The 19,684-nt window shown below is 41.9% G+C and overlaps 1 protein-coding gene across 2 annotated transcripts in view; it reads right to left on the bottom strand.

Moving 5' to 3' along the window:
• Positions 1–19,684, bottom strand: part of snx29 (sorting nexin 29) — a 130,853-nt gene that overhangs the window by 26,683 nt on the left and 84,486 nt on the right. The window lies entirely within an intron of this gene.

The following is a 19,684-nucleotide window of genomic DNA, read 5'->3' as shown; positions in this document are numbered from 1 at the left end:
TACTTCAGGTGCAAACTCGCTCAATGTAGCACAATCAAATGAAAAGGGATGTTCTTGAGTTATAACAAAGTAAACTGCATTGCACTTTTGCTATTAAGACTGGTGGAGGTGCAGGAAGTTGGATTTCTCCCTCAAAAAATAGCTTCAGAAATATGTGCTCACTGTGTTGAGTCTGAGGATCTGTGTGTTTGTTTACTGTCGACAGCTTTGGAGGATATTCCTGGTAAAGATCAAACTTCCTTATCTTCACCGGAGAGATGTTATCTACAAGTTATCCTGCAGGAATAAGACAAAATGCATCCAGAAATAAAGGGCAACAGGAGGTTTAGCTGTAAAAATGCAGAGATTGGTACATCTGCTTTACAAACAAGGATGCAGGAACTTTTTTATAACCCTATCCTTAGTCTCTGGGACACTGTGTCAAAACAGGAGCCATGTTGGAGTGCAATATACCTGCATTTTGAGGCACACTAATTGACGTTGCACAGAAAAATATGCTTTGGCGGACAACATTTGAGCAGTCGAACAAAAAAATAAAAAAATAGAAATACAAAGTTTGGTTTGTTGGTATTTTTTATCTATTTATGATGTTCTTTGTTAGCATCATTTTTGTTGCAGTGTTTGTTGTTGTAATACCAATTTCAGCCACAAGTGAATGAAGTGCACCATTACCCTACCTTCTGAATAAACACAGTCAAGTCACAATTTGGCAGGAAGTTGAAACCAAACTGAAGGGAGGTCGGTATAAAGGATGGAAAGCGAGCTTCGGATGAACTTAAACTGATGAGAGGGACCAGGCGAGGCAATAAAAACTGAAGGGAAAAGTATAGAGGAACACACAAAATGAGAAATGGAGGTGCACGAATATCAAAAGCAGTAGCATGAGGAACACAGATGGACCACCGCAGTAACATGGACGGGAAAATTGACGAAAAACTGAGAGAGAATACTAAGGTAGACAGTCATATATACACACAGGACTAATCCCACTGACAAGACACACTGGAGAGAGCAGAGTGATGGTATCAGGGCGAGGCAGACAATCAGAAACATGGGATAACACAAAGAAGACAGGAAGAAAAACAACTCCTTCAAAATAAAACCTGAAACACAAAAACAGATCTTACTTTTTGTGATTTCCAGTGACAATAGTTTCAATAATCAAAGACAGATGTTTCCCAAAAAGTTGATCACTGTGTTTCCCAGCCTGCTTCGCTGTAAGAAGTCTAGTATCTGCTTTCATTTATTTATCACTATCCCTATTACCAGACCCCTCAGCGCGGGGAGCTGCTCTGCGGTGTTCGTACACGCCTCCATCACCGTGCATGATTCAGAGTCTCTAATTGCCCGTGTGAAGAAGTTACAACACCTGGTTCAAAGACACGTGGAGATGCAAAATGCAGACGTAAAGGAAAACCAAACCTGCATCTCTGAGGACTTCTGCAGGGTAACAAGCTTCCTGAGGGAGAGAGGACTCGCACACTGTGAAGTAACAACAGAAATAAAGATCTGAAACGGGAAGTCAGTGAACGGATAATTGCAGCTTTTTCTTTGCTTGACATTTAGCTGGATCTTTAGCCCGAGGGTATCCTGACTACGAGCAGTGGTGAGCCACAGATGATAATGATGTCTCTCTCTCTCCCTGCTGAGGCTCTCTGAGAAGACCCTGTTACTGTAGGAGTTCCCACTGCTGGGAAAAAAAGAAAAAGGTGTGCAAAGCCATTTCCAGCCCCGCAGGAGACCAAGATCACTTTACAGATGAAGGCTACGCTGACATCTTCTTCTCCCTGATGTATGAGCTGCTGATGTGTGCTACATGCTAGCTGTACCCAGTGTTTCTGTTAGCCGCTGTCAGACCAATTTCACTAAAGTATACCATACTGTACATTCTATATTTATTCTATTTAATATTCCACACCTTTCACACTTATTGTACATATAACATCCTGCTTCATATTTAGTTTTTGTTTATATTTTGGGTACATTTCTTTCTTTTTGTCCCAAATGTATATTTTTTACTTCCTTTTTAAATGCTACTTTATTTTATTGTAATTAAATTGCCTTGTTTTTATGCTGCTGCAACAAAAATATTCCATCCATCCATCCATCCATCCATCCCTCCATCCATCCATCCATCCCTCCCTCCCTCCCTCCCTCCCTCCATCCATCCATCCATCCATCCATCCATCCATCCATCCCTCCATCCATCCCTCCCTCCCTCCCTCCCTCCCTCCCTCCCTCCATCCATCCATCCATCCATCCATCCATCCATCCATCCCTCCATCCATCCATCCATCCATCCATCCATCCCTCCCTCCCTCCATCCATCCATCCATCCATCCATCCATCCATCCATCCATCCATCCCTCCATCCATCCATCCATCCATCCCTCCCTCCCTCCCTCCCTCCCTCCATCCCTCCCTCCATCCATCCACTCCATCCATCCATCCATCCATCCATCCATCATCCATCCATCCATCCATCCATCCATCCTCCCTCCATCCATCCTCCATCCTCCCTCCATCCCTCCCTCCATCCCTCTCATCCCTCCCTCCATCATCCATCATCCATCCATCACCCCTCCATCCCTCCCTCCCTCCTGGTCTTAACGTGGGCTGAACATAATTCCTTTACAATTTGAGGTGTATTAAAAAAAGGCTGGAAAGATGAGTCAGCATCAGCCCCTCTTATCGATGCCACAGAGGCAACGAGACGCCATCGTCGTGATGAGAGAGCTACATGGTTTTGGAGGCTTGGATTTCCCAGTGTCCTGAGTCAAATGTATCCCCATTGTGCTAAAGTGTCCAAGGATTCTCTCTGCAGAACAGAATTCAAACAGAGCTTGATTTCAATCTGCAGCAGCGCGTCTGATTAAAAATGTAATTAGCCGGACAGTTACAAACTCTGTTGCATTACACGGCTTAGTTGAATACTCAATTCTGATTGGTCGACTTGCACATTTCAGAGGGCAATATGACAGTAGTACAGACCGCTGCACTACATTGCTAAGGAGGATGAAGGGAGAGGGAACGTCCGATAGCAGAAGGAGACAGGAAGTGAACACTAACAGGAACAGGGTCTGGGCTCTGCAGTGTTTAAGGACTGGTTAGTGGATCAAAAACTGTGAACAGACTTTGGACATTTACAGAAAACATCAATCAGAGCTGCGTTCATTTTAGTTCCACTTCTTGTTGCTGGAGATCCAACCGACTATGTTTTTCTTACGATCATTCTCAAATCAATAAAATCATTTCCATTAATACTGATACTGAGTGGTGGGTTTGTTTAGTATGTGGCTTTCTTCGCTGAGGGATCTTGATTATCCTGAAGGGTGTTCTTGTTCCAGTAATGACCGCCACGCTGCACATCCCTTCCTTATTTTATCTGTGTACATGTAGGGCTGAAACTGAGTGGGTAACATAAAGGCTTGCTTTTAATGATACCTTTCAATTAGTTATAAGTCTACATGCCTTGGTGATGTCCTTCGTTACACAGCCTTCCTATCAGTTGTATTTAAGCTCAGTAATAAACACACACGTTCTCCCATTGGTCCGAGACATTGAAACGTTGGTTGTAAATAGAAAGGAGAGCGCTCAGACCTCCATAAGTAAAAAAATAATGTCTGTAAACTGCCTCCTGAAAATAGGACAAGTTGTTTAACCGGTGATCCAGCTGAACAACAAAAACAAAACAGACCCTCCTTGGTGGAGTTAATGAGGAACATTATAAAAACAAACAAGTAACCATCTGCCTACAACCTGTTAAAACATGTTCTGCTTCACTCTGAAGAAATGTAGCACTGTTTGAAGGTGTCGGGACCAGAAGGAGGCAAAGCAAGGGACAAACAACAGGAAAACAACAACAACAAGAAGAACAAATTAATGGGTTTTTTATCGCAGGGCTTTGATTTGAACCCTTTAAAAAACAATTAGAAAAGAAGGGAAGCACATTAGGAGAGAAGCTTTGGAGAGCCACAGAGACATTAAAGGCAACAGGAAGTCTTTAAAGGTGTGTGCTTCAGAGAGAGAGTCAGGTCACCTCAAAGGGCGGGACGAAAGGCTTATGTCATCCCCTTCCTCTCAACGGATCATAGTAGAGAGAAAATGTGACCAATTAGGCAGAAAATAGAGACCATTTTGAGACATTCACTCTCCGTTTTGCTCCACTTTTGGGGGAAAAATCTGGCTTTTTCACTACTTAATACTCCAATATAGTTACCAGCTAGATGCTAACTGAGTCCCTCTTCCTTTAGGAGCAGGGCAGATAGTATACGGTTACATCTTGCTGAAGTCACTGTCAGCAGAAAACAGTTATGAAAGAAGGAAACACAAAAATAGGAGAGCTTTGGGGAGCTGGAAAGAGAAACTAAAGATCCCAGGATGTCTTTAAAAGCTTGTGTCACCCCCTTTATCATTGTAGATTACAAAAAATGTGTCCAATTAGGCAGAAAATAGAGATCATTTTGAGTTGAGGAGCGAGGAGACGTAGCAAAGAACCAAAAATATATGTTTGTTTCCAGTCTGGGGACCACACATTTTGACTAAAGTGATAAAAAGAGGTTGATATTTACTCTCCTTTTGCTCCTTTTTGGTCTCCACCAGTTCCTGAGGCTTTTTCTTTACTAAATGCTCCAGTAAAGTTACCATCTAGTTGCTGATTGAGTGTCTTTTGGTGCAGGGCAGATAGTATACAGTTAGAGCTTTGGAGAGCCGGAAACACATAAAAAGACACGTCTTTAAAGGTGTTTTTCTTAAGGGAAAGAAAATGAGTCAAGTCGCACCAAAGCACCGGCAGCAGCCCCCCTTTCTCTTCATAGATCATTGTAGATAAAAACATTTGCCCAATTAGGCAGAAAAAAGAGACCATTGTGAGTTTTGGAGACAGGGGAAGAAGCAAAGGACCACAGAAGAAGAGAGACATGAATGAGCTTCCTGTCTGGAGCCTCTCCTGAAGTTACACTATAGGGTAGAGTTTGAGGTTTGGAGTTAAGTCTTTCACGTTTTGCAGAGGATGAGTTGTAATAACGTTGGTTATGGAGCCCCAATTTGTCTGCCACTTACCAAATACATGCTAAACAAGTTTCCATCTTCTTCAACTGTACTTTGAACGATGTGCTAGTTGGCAAGCTAACACGATGAACCTTGATAATGGCAACCTTTATCTTATTAAGATCAGCGTGTTTATATTCCTTCTGTTTATTCTCTTGTTAAGGAATAAAGAGGAGTTCAAGTGGCCAACATGGATGAACTGAAAATGTATAAAAAGTAGGTCTGTTATAAGAGAGAACCCAAAACAAAATACCCAAACTGATCGATTGACAAGTGAATAATTGGAAATATAGCACCCCGAGCACCAGTGAAGTCCTAATTGCACAACAACATGCAACAAATGACACACAATGTCCTTCATTCCTTCAAACACACATTCAGATATTCATGTACTGGATCTCCTCAAACCCAAAAATAAACAGTTAACAGAGCTTTAAAGCAAAAGTGAAACTCTGAGGCAAACTGAGGGCCAAATAAAGGGGAACAAAGTCGTGGAGACAACACTAGCGACAGAGAGCGGCTGATTACTATCTTGACTTCAGTAAAGGTGTTTATTTTAGAGCTCCTGACATCCTACTGAATTAAGACGCTGCGAGGGGAGGAGCCGTGCATGCAGATGAGGACGAGATAAGGAGGAGGAAGATTGCTGTTTTAAGAGTGAAGAGGAGGATGTAAAGAGACTCAAGACAAGGGGCAAATTTCAGTTACAAGCACCAAAAAAAAAAAAGGTGGAAGGGCGAGTTAAATAAAGTTAGAGTGAAGAGGAGGAGAGAATGGAGGCGGCAGGATGGAGAATAAAACCAAGCATTCTTCCGTTGAGTGTGTTGGATTTTACATTAAATAGGGAAATGAATGACCGGCCTCAAAGCCATCAACAATTGAAACAGCTTCTGATAGCATTGTGTCGGCGAGATGAAGCCAAATAATCCACACTAAGTGGAGGTGAAAGAAAGCTCCATTCGTAGACGTTGCAGAAGATATAAGATCTTCAGTCTTGCACTTATAACTACCCCCAGTCTACAGATAAAGGGTGATATACGGTATTTATTTTGGAGGATAAAACACTGGCTTCCCCCGTCAGTGTGTCCTCCACCCTGTGTCTCTGCAGGACGGAGGTTGCCAGAGATGTATCCCTCGACTTGTTTTCATAGCACACTCACTCACTAAGTACTGCACACTGCCGACTCAATTCGAAATTAGTATGCCATGTTTGTTCACGCTGGAGTAAACTCAAGCAAGACGTCTTCACAATTCCAATTCAACACGTCCTCTTTCGCTCTGAACATCTTCCCACTCATCAGTCATTATTTCTTCTAGTGTATTTGAACCTCCTGGTCTATAAAATACTGGAAGAAAGTAACAAATGCCGCCCCAAACAATACCATTTCCTCCAAGTCTTTGAATATCTTATTGTGTCAGTCAAAATCCAAAAGACAGTCACTTCAATTTGATATAAAACAGAGAAAGGTTAGAGCTTGTTAATATTTAAGAGGCTGAAAACAGCGATTCTGACCGCTTAATTGGCTCTATAAAATTAAAATTCATACATTTAACAGTTAAATATGTTTCGCAAAGTACACACATGAGCTCTCAAGCTTTTCCTTTTGACTTTGAACCTAACGTCACTCGCCATCATTGGTAATAAGAGCCCCAATGCATTGTGGGTTGTCTTATTATGTGCATTAAGCTCAGATTTCATTCTCAGAAGTTGTATTGTACATCCAGATATGTCTCACTTACACAAAATCCACATGATATGCAGACTACATACGCCATTTGATGTCATTCTCAGTATAAACGTACGCTCATATGCAGTTTCAAACCTTGTTCTCACACAGGAACAAAATGAATCAGAGAGACGCAGTCGATGACGGATAAAGGGTTATTCATACGTGCTTACCACCGTTGAAAGGCTGTTACATATGTAATTTAACAAGCCATCTCTTGTGTACTGTGAGCATGTGGAGAACACATAAATAGATCTCTGTTGTTCTGCTTCCATTAGTCTGTGACACATGAAGAAGAGAAGCAGCTCGTATTTATTAAAGGGTCCGTGTCATTAAAACGTAATTACTGAAACTAAAAGACAGTGACAAGGGAGTTTATTTACAAACTTTTTACCAAATAACCAAGCTTCTCCTTCATCACAACTATAAAACTGGAAAGGCACTTATTAATCGAATGTTCTTCTTTCTGTTTCTCTGTTTGAATAGGGGGAAAATGTCACATCACTTTGCAAATCCTGGCAACAACACCGTGCCTGCCACCAATCCCTGAGTGCATATTGGAGCTTTTGAAAGAGTTTCTGTTGAAAAGAGAAGTGCTGATGAGCAGACTGCATGTTCATCTGCAGCATAATCAGAATGCATTATCAGTTGAGTTATTAAAAATGCATTCAGGAGGAAAATAATGCCAACACCTCCTGGAAAAGCATAGCAAACCAGAAGTACCAGCAGCAGCATGTGTTTTCTGAAAGCAACCTCATTTAACCACTTAAGCCATAAAGAGGACATGTGGTCTGTCACCCCACTGGTATTAAACTTGAATAAATCACCACAATCACAAACATACTTCATTTAAATCTGGAACAACGGAATTTTTGGTGCGTTTTTGGGAGGCAGAAATGGGCTGTGATCTAATAGGGTGGAGATTGTTAGCACACATTTGCCTGTGTAAACATTCACCACATATGAATCCTTTTTGCTCTGTTTTTGGTCTCCACCCCCTCCTTTTCCACTACTAAATGCTCCATTATGTTTACCAGCTGGTTAGTAACTGTATTACTTTACTCTTCGGTGGAGGACGGAGAGTATACATTTACATTTGTACCTTTTTTTATTGCAGAAATCCTTGTTGGCAGATAATGACATCAACTAGAACAGTGAGAGTGAACCTTTGTTGGTCGGAAGACAAAAACGATGAGCTCAAATTTGCTCCGAAGCGCCAAAAAGCTGCGGATGTAATGATAATTCTCGTTGGGTATTTTACAATTAGCAACACGTTGTTTTTTATCCCTTTCTCATATTGAAATATTCATTATAACATATCCCAGCCCGTTCAGATACTGAACCCTGAGTTGCTCCCGATGGCCAACGGTCGGTGTGTGTGTGTGTGTGAGTGAGTGTTAGCTTTCCTAGAGCAAGTGGTGCTGCTCTGCATGAATGAGGTGTGAACGAGTGAATGACTCGTAGTATGTGAAGTGCTTTGAGGGGTCCAGGAGACCTGATTAAGAGCTGTTTAAGTACAGAACTTTTACCAGCTTTGAAATAACATGGATGGAGATCTAAAGACCTAAGATTAAAAAAAGCATAACTAATGCAGATAAACTACACTGTACTGCAGAGTTAAAGTCAGATTAATTAAGGGTATTTTTTCAGTATTGTGTTGCTAGTTTGAAAAAGCATAATTGAAATGTCAGCAGTTGATGTGACATAGCGACTTTTAAAGAGAAGTTTGTGGAGAGGTCCGAGTGCTGGAGGTAAATACAGAAAGTCAGGAGGTGAAGCGCTCATTTATCATGCTGGATAAAGAATCTCACAATGTTGCTTTGTAGGCCCATCTGCAAAGAAAATGCACTTTCTTTTTTCCTCATACAAAAACAGCCATCAATACAGCACACTCTGTAAGCCTTTTATCACTGGAGGACTCAGCACAAGTTCTTAAAGACCGGCGGGTGGTAACCAGATATGAGCATTCAACTTCTGAGTCGGAGGCTACCTCAGAAAAACTGCCTGACGCCGCAGCAGGAGGAAAAACAGGACAAGCTGAGGCTCTTATCTCCGTCTTTTATCACAATTCCTTTTTGTTCCGTTCTCTTCTTTTTCCCACTCCCTTCTCCTGTCAACTCCCTCCCTCCCACTCCTCTTTGTGAGGCCTTCCTTAAACACTTTACTAAAATATAAGTCACGGTAGGAGACTCCATCTCGCTCGCCCTCTTTCATATTCAGTGAATGACTCACTGACAAGTCCTTAAAATGGGCTTTTAGCGTAGTAAGGAAGCAAAATGATTGAGGGTAAAGGCGGGGAGTGGGGGGATGTAGAGCAACTGGAAGAAAGAAGGGAGGGGGAAATGAAACATAGGGAGGAGACAATCAGAGACTCAAACAAGATGGGTAAACTGAAATGGGAGCAGTGTTTGTGTTAGTTACTTGTTAAAAAAGAAATGCCTTGCTTTACTAATTTACTCACTGCTGAGTAGTTAAACTACCAACTACAGAAATGTGGGATCACTCTGTATCACCTGAGATTCACCATGAATCAAATGACAAATAACAATATTAAGTTAACCTCATTAATGTCAAGATCAGCACAAATCCTTAAACCTTTACACAAATCCTCTGGTTTCTGCTCTTTGTTTGATCATCAGCCCTGTTTTCTTTACCTCAGTTTGATGGCAACAGCCCTGTTACCTGTTTCTCGCTCCAAATGTTTCGGAAAGATAGCGATTACACCGGCTAAATGAGCAACATTTCCTCCACGATATTAGCTGCGACACGCCTATTTATCTCTGTTAAAGTAATGCAAGTAATGACATAATTCCGGGTTTAGTAACTGTAATGTAGCCTTACTATGTTTCAAGGTTTCAAGGTTTTATTGGTCATATGCACAGCAGATACAACGTATATGTTGGCAATGAAAATCTTATGTCGCGTGCTCCTCCAACAACTCAACATACATGGTGCAAATAAGATAATAAAGTAGTGCAAAAAGAGAGAAGAATATTTACAATAACAACAATAAAGATTTGAGGATGTGAAATATATACATATGTGGAATACATTGAGAGTATTTAAGTACTTTACTCTGTTGAATGAGGAGGTATGGACAGATGCATATATTATGTATAGCAGATGTGTATGGCAGATATGTATAATATATAGATATGTGTACTATAAACAGATATGTATGGCAGATGTGTATAATATATATATATGTATGTGTGTGTGTACTATAAACAGATGTGTATAATATATATATATATATATATATATATATATGTGTGTACTATAAACAGATGTGAGTAGACATTCACAGAGCTCAGGAGTTCAGCAGTCTTATAGCCTGTGGTATAAAACTGTCCCTGAGTCTGGTGGTCCGGATGCTGCAGTACCGTTACTCTGTAGCGTTACTCTGTAGCGTTACTCTGTAGCGTTACTCTGTAGCGTTACTATGTAGCGTTACTATGTAGCGTTACTATGTAGCGTTACTATGTAGCGTTACTCTGTAGCGTTACTCTGTAGCGTTACTCTGTAGCGTTACTCTGTAGCGTTACTCTGTAGCGTTACTCTGTAGCGTTACTCTGTAGCGTTACTCTGTAGCGTTACTCTGTAGCGTTACTCTGTAGCGTTACTCTGTAGCGTTACTCTGTACTTACTATGTAGCCTTACTATGTAGCCTTACTATGTAGCCTTACTATGTAGCCTTACTATGTAGCGTTACTATGTAGCGTTACTATGTAGCGTTACTATGTAGCGTTACTATGTAGCGTTACTATGTAGCGTTACTATGTAGCGTTAGTATGTAGCGTTACTATGTAGCGTTACTATGTAGCGTTACTATGTAGCGTTACTATGTAGCGTTACTATGTAGCGTTACTATGTAGCGTTACTATGTAGCGTTACTATGTAGCGTTACTCTGTAGCGTTACTCTGTAGCCTTACTATGTAGCGTTACTATGTAGGTTTACTCTGTAGCGTTACTCTGTAGCGTTACTCTGTAGCGTTACTCTGTAGCGTTACTCTGTAGCGTTACTCTGTAGCGTTACTCTGTAGCGTTACTCTGTAGCGTTACTCTGTAGCGTTACTCTGTAGCGTTACTCTGTAGCCTTAAATTGTAGCCTTACTATGTAGGTTTACTCTGTAGTGTTACTCTGTAGATTGCTACCTCTAACACTGATTGGGAGTAACAAGGGAGAGGGAGAGTTGGGAGCAGAGAGGGGAGGTGAAGCAGACTGAAAAATGACGCTGCTGCAGAGATCTAATCACATGTCTGGGGGCTAAAGCAGAGATCATCACACTCGCTGCTCACCCCGCCAAAGGGACGACTCCATCACCAGCCTCATCCTGATTTTGTTACACCCCAAAGGGCCCTGACGAACTCCACCTCTCACATTCCATTCCCTCCCGCTAACACGGCGCCTTTGAAGTTTTTATTGGAGGGCAGCGCGCTGATGAAGCCACACAGCAGGGCTTCACCTCAGAGACGTCTTCAAAAGAGGAATTCAGTTTATCATGGTTCACGTTTAGATGATGTGCGGGCCAAGATGCTGATGCAACATGAAAGAGGCTATCAGCAGAGAAGCAACTCGGTGCATAAGTTTGAAGCATGGTGATGCATGCCATTTATGGATTCAGGAATTTAATTCAAAACCATTGGAGATGTATACAATCAATTTAACATCTATGAAGGGTTTTAAACTCTAATAACACATGTTTATTTGCTGTTTTTATGAATGGGTTCCAGACTTTGTGTTCAGTTTAGAGGTTGCAGTTGATCTTGTACAGTAGTGGTTGTAAAACTGTGTCTCCAGGCCATCGAACAGGAAGCTTATCACATTTATATTGGTTTTTAATGCGTATAAAGGCAGAACATTTGCAGTTTTATTTCACCATTTCTACAGGAGATATGACAGCTTATTTTCAGGGTCAGACTTATTCATTGGGTTTCTAATGCTTTAATGTTCAAAAAACACTGATCTCTCATAATGTCTGTCTAAAGGTCCCCGTAAAAGTGGTATATTTTCTATATATCTTCCAATTTTGCCTTATATTGTTGGGGAATCATATCTTTCTCCACTAATAGGCTCTACGCTGTACATATTAAGGGTATATTGGGCTATATAAATCGAATTGGTTTGAATGATTGAGTTTTTGTTTGTTTTTAGTCACCTTAAGGTGACCTGTCATAGCACCATAATATCCAGCCTCTTGTTGTGTCTTCCCCCTCCAGCTATAACGTCACAGTTTTAAACTTTCCAACACATGTCCATCACCAGCTAAGCATCTTGTTTAAGTGGCATTAAACACGACACTGAAGCACAACCTCCCCACTGCGAATCGCTCCGGATAAGAGCACTGACTTAAGTGCCTAAAAATGGAAATCTAATGTGAATGACGCTGAAGTGGATACGGCTCTGACTCTGCGGCGTGTCGGAGAAAGCAGCCTCATCCCGAGGGTTTTTAATCTCTGACTGATGGATGTAAGACCAAGACAACGCTTGTAATTATCATCATCATCATAAAACATTCATCATTACCGTCATCAACTTAATACTTATCTCTTTCTGTCACCAACCAGCCATTATCATAACCATAATCACTCACACGCCGCTCACACACTCAGATTCCAGCACACAAGATCATCAGCATTAAAAAACCAAACATCTATCCGTCTTTGAATGCAACACACACACACACACACACACACACACACACACACACACACACACACACACACACACACACACACACACACACACACACACAGCGAGTTCACATTAATGCATATGTATTATCTCATCTGCATAGCTAAAGCAGCCCATCACAATGCGGCCTGAGCCTCGACTAATCAGAGCCACTCTCACTAAAGCTTCTAGAAGTCTCCGCGGATAACCCCCGACCATACCCAATGGCTAATATAGAAATTAAAGGTGCTAACACAGTTCCCATACGACATTTCCCCCGGGATGGGCGGCAGTCCGTTGCAGGCACATCTGAAAGAGTGTCAACGAGGACGTCTCAATTATTCATCGAGCGACTGATTTATGTGGTTTCATACGGTGCATATTAAAGGCTTTGGGAGGCACAGGGAAGATGGTTTTATGTAACTGCTATTAATTGGGATCCTCTATGATTTTTCCCCCTCTCACAGTATGCAAACAGCTACATTTAAAGGTAATGGACTATGCATGAAGTCAAGCGTATGCAGAAAAGATGATACTTAAAAATGCAGAGGACTCGGAGCACATTTTAACCTGCCGTATCTCTTGATGTCGTTCGGTTCTATAGAAATAATGATGAAGTTTGAAGGGCATAAGGAGGGAAATAATGTGAAAAGTCACAAAGACATTATGTGGTCTTATTAGCATAATTAAAACCTGTGAGAAGTTTGCAGTCAGCTTTTGACTATGTGTGGAAATGAGAAGCTCAACTTTTTACTGATCAAAGAGAAGAGCTCATTTGGAAAATATGCACATACATCTCTCAAATGCATATGTAAAGCAGATGGGGAGTGGATCAGAGGTGCTAGTTTTCAAGATTGCAATGCTGCTATTTCTAATGTACATACTCTTTATTTACTCAAGTGCTTAATACTGAGATGGTGTTTTTTTGGGGTGCACTAATGGACAAAACAGGTCTTTGTAGTGAACAGTTCTCTAAGGCCCAATTCTGCTCACTTTCAGGTCCATATTAGTATTTTCTGTCTCTTCTGTGACATGTTTTGTTCAGACAGCTCTTTATTTTTCTCATACTGCCTGTGCTGCAGCACCTCTTTTCACCCCCCAGTCTGAAACCAGAGCCCGGCCTGCTCTGATTGGTTAGCTGGCCGGCTGTGTTGTGATTGGTCAAACACTTAGAGATGTCCCGCCCCTTAACCTATCATGTACAATGTGTAAGAGTGCTAGCCAATAGTAGCAGAAATGTTACACATTGATGTCACTATGGTCAGGCAGGAGGAGAGAAGGTCCTTCTGGAACGTATTTGGGGATTTTAGCCTTTGAAGACCATTAACATGCACTAAAACCTAACAACACTACAGGAAAGGGAAAACTTCTAAATCATAGGGACCCTTTTAATTTCTTGCCAAATGTGTGATTTATTATTGTCAATCAGCCCTTTTTGTCCGTGGAGCTCATCCTCTGAAAGCAACCCCACCGTCCAAGAATGGAAAATAATTAGGAGCAGATCGGAAGAAAACGTCAGAGAGCACAATGAAGGAAATTGTGTGGGAAAAAAAGGAAAGCCTGATTCATAAAAAAGCAACCAGGGCGAATGAAGAAAAGGATAGCAGCACGGTTAGAGAGATGGATGATGATGAGCGGGTAAACCCATGAAAGAAGCAGCAAACACAATGAGTTTGTTGACCAAAAACTCTTAAATAACATTTGGCTCTGTCGCCAGCCGAGTCATTAAGGAGAGAAAGATGAAGGTGACTTCTCTTTCCACTTCATGCTGCCACAACATCACTGGCATGTTAGCAGTGTGTATGTATAGCCTCTCTACCACTGGCAGAAACACTGTAATATCTGGCTTTTGTTTTCAGTGGGAACGGTTCACATCGGCACAAAAACAGACACAAAACTCTGCAGGAGTTCTGGTATTTATCGACTCCAGCTCCCATTGACAGTGATGGAAACACAACACCAGGGTAAAGATATAATAATTACAACCAGCTCGGACTTGGGCAAATATTTAAATAGAATAGACAAAACATCCACTTAATATGCCACCAGTCCAGCCAGACAGCGCTAATTGTACCGCACAGCATTCAAACTCCACAACAACAGAAAACTCTCATCAAATGCTCTCTGCACAGTTCCAACAAACACCAATGCTTTTCTGTTTTGCTTTTGTTCTAGAGTTGGAAGGAAACCATAAAACTAACCCTGCCTGCAGGTGCATTCATGACCTTGAATGTGACAGAAGAATTCAACAAAAGCAGAGACACACTCGTCCTTCTGTAACAAAAAATTGCACGTTACAAAATCTGAAATACACGTGAGAGTTTTGAGGGGGGAGGGTACACGTGTGTGTAAATAATCAAGGCTTTTGAAAGCTCTTTATGAAGCCGTTTTCCTCTTCTCGTGTAAACTGAGGTGTGAAGATGTTGCTTGTTATTGTCGCCCTAAATTCACACTTCATGCAACTTGTCAATTTATTCTGAAAACCATAAATAATAGAAAGCACAACTACAGATGAGTCAGTTCATAATCACCACTATGAGTGTTTCTTCTTTGTTAGCAAACAGAACTTTATCCCAGCTTTGACGGTGTCAGTTAATGTTCAAAGTGTGTTTCCCCCCCGCTGCTGTAACTCCACAGGTATGACACCGAGTAATCAACGACCTGAAAACTCCCATCAGACGGCAGCACAGCAGCAGCCTCTCAGCGGGGGTGCCCTTCGCTGTCTGTCGAGAAAAATGTAAAACACCTTGAGCCAAATATATCAGGATGAAGGAGTCACTGAACTTCAGACACTCTCCAAGAACTTCCCCTGGCTTCATTGACACACGCTGCTCTTCTGAAATACGATGAATAAAAGGTTTCAAAAGACAACATCTGGAGGTTGGGATGCGCCGATTTGAGAAGGGAATGTTGTTCAATCGTGGTTTGATTGCAGCAGATTTCAACCGATGCTAGTGCGGCCATTAAACCAATTAGTGGCACATTTTACTTGATAAGTTGTTGTTTTATTCAAGCTTTAAACTGGTTTACTGTTTAGTTGACTAAGTGATTAGAGGAAAAACAAAACAGGAAAAGAATCACCACTGATTTGATTGTTGACTAAACTTTTTTTAACGGCATACGGTTTTGTTTTCCAGCCTCTCAGAATCAGAAATCCATTTTAGGTCCCATAGTAGTCGGATTTTCTGCCTTTATGTGTTTTAAATCAACACACACACACACACACACACACACACACACACACACACACACACACACACACACACACACACACACACACACACACACACACACACACACACACACACACACACACACACACACACACACACACACACACACACACACACACACACACACACACACACACACACACACACACACACACACACACAGGTTCTGATAGCATCCAAGTGGCCAGTACCTAATTTCTTGGAAAGGTTCGTCCTCAGCTTCTGACTGATGCTCTTTCACCAGCACAATGCCATCCTATAAACCAAGGTAATGAAAACACAGACCGTCCTGTAAGCGCCGAACGAGTCCTTGTGTTTGTTGGCGGCGCAATGGACGCCTCCTTCCCTCCTCCCATGATAGCCTCTGTTGTTGGTGTTTGTTTGGGAGGGAGACACTGATTTGCCACGGCCGATATAATTCTCTCATGATGAGTTCAGAAGGGGGAAAAGAGGCACAGGGAGGGATGGAGACCCAGAAGCTCGGCGTGACACAAAGAGCACAAGCCGACTGATAATGGAGCCAATCCATCAGTCTTTCACTCTCCATATCTGTCTGTCTCACGTCATCCATCCCAGCGGCCTTACTGGGCTCCTGATAGAAGTCATTTCAGAATGGCTCTGAAGAAATGCAAAGAGAGGAAACGGAGTACAAGCAGTGATAGTGGGACCATTATGGCGTGCAATCTGGCCGAAGGAGGCTGAAAAGGAGAGATGATGCAGGGGGGAGAGTGGGAAGCACACAGGGATGGGAGGGTTACTTTAAAATCCATTACAATAACTATGTGCATCTTAAAACAGGGAATCAGTGACTTAATCTGAGCCTCAAAATATAGAAGTAATGTTACCTGATTACTACTAAGTGTAAACATGACCAGCTGTTTGCGGATTCCAATTAAGAGGATCTTTAAGTAGATTAACCCAGAGGGCAGCATGGACGTCTGTACCAAATTCCATGCCAATACATAATTGATTGACCCAATGACCGATTGACGTTCCCATCCCTAAATCCTACAGCAGACATCAAGGCCAGGGTTGGGAGGGTTACTTGCAAGTAGATAAAGGAGAAAATAAATAACAATATGATGTTCTTTGACTTAGTGTGTGTAACAAAGTAACCTTAGAAGATAAGATGTTTCATATTAAAATGGAGTGAAAAAATGCTATTTAAGCTTAATTGAAATCAGAAGAATAGAATAGAAAGTTAATTAAAATAGCCCTAAATCTAAAGCACATATTGATCTTTATGGATTTAAACTGAAATATTGACTTTAATTAAATGCATTATTTCAACAAATGTCGCGTAATTGAATGAGGTTAGTAGAAAGCAAAGATATCACACTTTTAAAAAAATTAAACTTGATGTAATTGCTTAAACTAACCTCAACTAACCTGATACAGTTAATACATTTAATTAAACTCAACGTGGGGATTGGAGGTGTCCGGTGCCTTGCTCAAGGGCACCACAGCAGGGCCTAGGAGGTGAACTGGGACCTCTCCAAGCAGCAGTCCACTTTCCATATTTTTCAAGTCTGTTCGGGGACTTGAACCGGCGACCCTACGACTCCCAGTCCAAGCCCCTACTGACTGAGCCACTGCTGGAGGTGTGTGTGTGTGTGTCGTGTAATGTGTGTTTAAGTCATGTTTTGGATATTTATTTTATAGAGTTTATTGGTTATCAAATATGTAACTTCAAAAACAAGTGCATATTCCACAGGAAGACAGCGAATAAGAAATACATATTAACAACAGGTGGTATAAGTTCAAAGTGCTGAATCATTGGTTCATAAGAAACGTAATCCACATGTAATTGGTAAGTGATTAATGAACACACAATGGGAGAGTCGGTGGTAGGAGACCCTCCTCTCCTCCCCTCCTGGACAGTTCAGCAGCAGCATGGAGCTCTGAGCGTTCTTATTTTTTAACACACAAGGTTGCTTTGACCTAACTCCGATCTCCTGCTTCTGAAATCTCATTTGCTCTCCCAAAACCCTCTCTAGCTCCGGCTTCGGCTCATTGCTCTCATCATTGGTTCAATTTTGCAAGCATATGCGTGGGTGTGTGTGAGTAAGAAAATGAGAAAAACATGGAGGAAAAGAAAGAAGTCCATATGCACCCGCTGGAGGGTATTTTAAAGAGTCCCTTTCCCTCTCTTCCTGAAACTCCCATGGTCTTAAGGACTGCTGGACGGGTGTTAAATCAAAGCAACAGCCTCACCTTATCTACAATGACTCCCGTAACCTTGGCCATCCATTAGCCTGTCTAAGAACAAAAGCCGCCTCCATTGGGAGCCATTAAGACCGATATAGCTCAGGGAAGTTTCCAAAGCACCAGATGGGCAGCGCTTTATAGCAGCTCCAGGGCTGGACAGCAGTCTCACTGAGAGCGAGAAATGAGGCTAAATCTGAGCAACACATGGACAGTGTTCACGTTCGATGGTGGAGTCGATCAGAGACTGGGAGACTGCAGGTGGATGCTGATTGGTGCCTGAAGCCAGTCAGATAACTGCACACTGTCATGGATTTCACATACGTTCAACCGAACTGTTGTCATTTCTAACTCAAGTAAACGGTGAAGGGTTTTTCTCAGATAAAGCACTATTGTGTGTGTGTGTGTGTGTGTGTGTGTGTGTGTGTGTGTGTGTGTGTGTGTGTGTGTGTGTGTGTGTGTGTGTGTGTGTGTGTGTGTGTGTTGTGTGTGTGTCTACTCTTACTGTGCTTGCTTTTCTGTGCGTATGTGCAATACTCAAGACAATCATTTTGTTGGTGTGTGTGTGTGTGTGTGTGTGTGTGTGTGTGTGTGTGTGTGTGTGTGTGTGTGTGTGTGTGTGTGTGTGTGTGTGTGTGTTCTAATGTCTGTGTGCATGTGTACTTGTGTATTCCATCCAGGGAATGCTTTGTGTTTGTATCACTGTCTGTGTGTGTGTGTGTGTGTGTGTGTGTGTGTGTGTGTGTGTGTGTGTGTGTGTGTGTGTGTGTGTGTGTGTGTGTGTGTGTGTGTGTGTGTGTGTGTGTGTGTGTGTCACAGGGGGAGCCGAGGTGCTACACCTTGTTAAAGTGACAGACACAGTGAAACAGCCACAGAGGGAATGAGTCGCTGTTGTCGTGTTTGCTCGATAGACAGAAACCACGAGAAGCAGAGATTCAGTTTGTTAAACCGCATTCACTTCCCAACACACCTCAACACTTCCATAAGTGCCTTACTCACACATCGAGCTGTGCTGTTATCAGGGTCTGAATACCATAAGTTCTTTTAAAGAGGCCTTAATACTTTTTGGGTGTTTTCCGTGTGTTATATAGGTTTTAGTGCATGTAAATGGTCCGCAAAGGCTAAAATCCCTGAGTTCTCTCTCTCACACACTCCAATTTGAGCCAGACTTCTGAAATCTTCCCTGGTAATCTACAGCAAATCAATCCAATAGTTAAGGGAAAAAAGAAATTCCACCAAACAACATGTGTCCCATTATCAATGGAGGTAGAAGACCACCAAAACATAATTAGAACAACTTTTTTTTTCAGGATTGGACACTTTGACCACCAGTTGGCGCTACAGGGAAATTCTGAAATACACCAAACTCATAGGCCTTCATCCTCTGGATATCATGGATATCTGCACCAAACTTCATGCCAATCCATCAAATTATAGATGAGATATTGCAGTCTGGACCCAAGCAGTGTACCGACTAACCAGCAGACATTAGAATCCCTTCCTGCTAGCACGGCTGAAGACAGCTCTGCTCCGTCATGTCCTCTTGAGCAGAGCTGAGTGGGTGAAATAAGGCTTGAATGCAACAATGCTAATGAACGCTCATAATGAGGTATTAATGCAAACTCTCATGTTTAATTATTCCAGAGCTTGCTCATTTGTTCCTCCACTCTTTGGCGTAATGAACTTGTAACTCCATCCCTCTGTTGTTCGGCTCAACTCGAACAAATTGATCGCAAAAAACCTCTTTGTTTTCGTCGGCTTCCTCTGGGTAAAGTTCTCACATATATCACCAGCA

This window comes from Eleginops maclovinus, chromosome 10 (assembly GCF_036324505.1).
Source record: "Eleginops maclovinus isolate JMC-PN-2008 ecotype Puerto Natales chromosome 10, JC_Emac_rtc_rv5, whole genome shotgun sequence".
In the NCBI taxonomy this organism is placed as follows: Eukaryota; Metazoa; Chordata; class Actinopteri; order Perciformes; family Eleginopidae; genus Eleginops; species Eleginops maclovinus.
Note: the sequence above shows the minus strand (reverse complement) of the source record. Positions and strands in the feature narration are given on the sequence as shown.